The 3,022-nt window shown below is 39.0% G+C and overlaps 1 pseudogene; it reads right to left on the bottom strand.

The window, feature by feature from the left end:
* Nucleotides 2,034-3,022, bottom strand: part of LOC109836439 — a 3,228-nt pseudogene continuing 2,239 nt past the window's right edge.

Raw genomic sequence — 3,022 nt, 5'->3', positions numbered from 1 at the left:
AAAACCTAGGTGCATTTATATGCACAAACGATTTTGATCGGGTGGGCCTTGAAACCTTTCACGTGAAACAAATTTCCTAGCCCAATCATTGGAAGTTGCCCAGCTCCCCAATCATTGGAAATTGCCCAGCTCGTGGTCCCCACTCTCACAACCTCCTCACCTCTCTCATTTGTAAGCAAGAAGAAAAAGTTGAACAAGTGAATAAAGCAAGTTCAAATAAAGAGTCTTCCTCTTCATAAGCCCTCTACATTTCTCTAAAAGTCTTTCAAGTGTTCTCTAAGTGTTCTTCATATTCTTCTTCATACTTAGAGGTTTATTCTCTTGGTTTCTTTCGGGTTTCTCGGGTATTACGGTCTTGGGCTAGTGCTAAGCACTATCGGTGTTATCTTTACAATGTCTATCAAAGGGAATTTAGTTTATGCTGGGACTTAATTAACTTCGTCAAATGTACTTACTAAGGTGAAGCTTAACTGTGAGGTTAATTTTCTTATTATTTCTTAGATTGGTTATTCATATTCCGACGATAATGTTCATATGTTTATGCCACTGGCTTTTCTTCGGTAAAGGAGAGGAGCAAACGTAAAACTGTCTAATATCTAAAATATCAAACTTCCTTTATTTCTACACCCAAGTTGAATTTTCTCTTTCCATCATTTCCCAGCTTCATTAGCATTTAATCCTAAAAAGGAGTCGAACGCTTATGCGAATATATCTTGGAGGGGATTTTTGTGATTTATCCTGTTCTTTGCATTTTACTTTTATTCTTGGTTGGTGACTTGATACGGGTGCTCGGAGTCTACATGTCATAGTTAGTATTACATTGATTTATGTTAAATTGCCACAATAATGTGTTTTATACCTGGAATTGATCATAACCATCTATTAAACAATAAAAAGGATGTGACTGAGAACATAGATATACATACTTTTTTTTTTTAAATCCATATTTAGAAGATAGCTTCTCTAAATAGTTCTTGCATATCCCTTCCATTTCCCTGTATTTTAAATCTCTGACAGCGTAGAATTTACTTCTCCAGTTGTGATCTTCTATAATATCGAGATGACTAAACTTTACTCCAAACTAATATTTATCATATCCATCATAATCTCTGCCCATTTTCAGTCAACATTTCAACATAAGTAATAGGTTAAGGGCCTGTTTGGTTATTTCCTAAAAACCAAGAAAAACCAAGAAATGGAAATGGAAAAGGTAAAAATCTCAAAAAGTACTATTTCCTCCATTTCCATCCCTAAAACTCACCCACAACATCCAATAAAATATTATTTTCATCCAACAACTCATCCACATCATCTAATAAAATATTATTTTCATCTAACCACTCATCCATCACATCTAATAAAATATTATTTTCATCTAACAACTCATCCATCACATCTAATAAAATATTATTTTCATCCAAACATCACTCAACTCATCTCTTTTCATCATTTCAAATCACTCACATCATCCAATAAAATATTATAACAATTCACCTCATCTCATTAACATTTCATTTCTTTGTTTTCATCCCAAAAAGTTGTGAAAACACTTTTCTTAATCTTGGATCACATCACCCAATAATACAATGACAACTCATCTCATCTCATTTCATTTCTTATTTTTAAGAATGAACCAAACCAAAAGAAAACAACAAACTACAGGAAATAGGTTTCTTATAATTCATTTCCTTATTTTTTTCGCCAACCAAATAACATCAAAACTAGTTTTCTAAAAAAATCACTCACATCATCCAATAATAATATGACAACTAACACCATTTCATCTCCATTTTTTTTGATTTCCTTCTGTTTTAAGCCAACCAAACACTCCCAAACCAATTCTTCATTTTAATAGTTTTCCATTTCTTTGATTTCCCTCTTTTTCCAAACACTCCCAAACCAATTCTTCATTTTAATAGTTTTCCATTTCTTTGATTTCCCTCTTTTTTTAGTAAAACAAACAGTTCTTCATTTTAATAGTTTTCCATTTCTTTGATTTCCCTCTTTTTTTAGTAAAACAAACAGGCCCTAAATGAATAATCAGGCGTCTATTGTACTCCAGTAGGATACACGCTCATTCAACGTCAATCATACACCCAGACAGAGAGTACACGTCACGAGAGAAAAAATGATTTGGGCGTGGACAGTAATTGAGCACGTCGCATGACTGTACAAAGTATGAAGTTTAAATATTTGATTACATCTTTTCATCTTACTTGAATCCAGAGGAGGGCGAGAAGCTAATAAACCCTTCACCCTCGACCCTAATCTTTCCTCTAATCAACTTATTTATGTGCATACTCACCGATCAACCTTGATCCTTCGACTTCAACCTCTCCTTCAACCGCTTCTCGACGCCACGGCCGCCTCCTGAACCATGGGCACGGTGGCGTGAACAAACTGCTGAGCCTCTCTCTCAATACATTTTCCCTGCATTTATCCTCTTTCCTGCTTCCCTCATCCTCATTCAGCAAACGCCACAAAACTTCGCCTCCAATTCTCCGGCTGAAACAAATCCGGCGACATCCTAAGATACGTAAACGCGCACATCCTACCGGCATCTCCGTCCACAGCCGTGCTAACTATCTGATCGTGCGCCGTATCATCATACCTCGGCAACGCGTTCTCCCCTGCCAACCTGACTCCGGCCTCCCTCGTCGCTTCTGCCACCTGACGGACTAACCCTTCAGGCCGACACATGGCATCTTGGGGCTGCTCGCCATCCCTCATCTCGACGCAGGTGAAGTTGAAGACCACGCCATGGCGAGCAAGCATCCGGGCTATTGGCAAATACCCGTCTCGGAACCGGGTGTTGTAGTATCCGGCAGTGAGCTCGGGAGCGTGGGAGCGTGTGCCGTAGTGCCAGTGGATTCCGGCGACCTTGACAGAGATCTTGACGTTGGTGTCAGAGAAGATGGAGGTGGCAGAGGAGAGGACGCGTTCGCCATGCTCGAGGAGCATTTGAGAGTACCAGGAGAGGAAGAATTCACCATAAGGGCAGTCCCAGCCGCCGCCTTCACCG

Source organism: Asparagus officinalis, chromosome 4 (genome assembly GCF_001876935.1).
Source record: "Asparagus officinalis chromosome 4, Aspof.V1, whole genome shotgun sequence".
Lineage (NCBI taxonomy): Eukaryota > Viridiplantae > Streptophyta > Magnoliopsida > Asparagales > Asparagaceae > Asparagus > Asparagus officinalis.
This window is presented reverse-complemented; position numbering and strand designations above follow the sequence as displayed.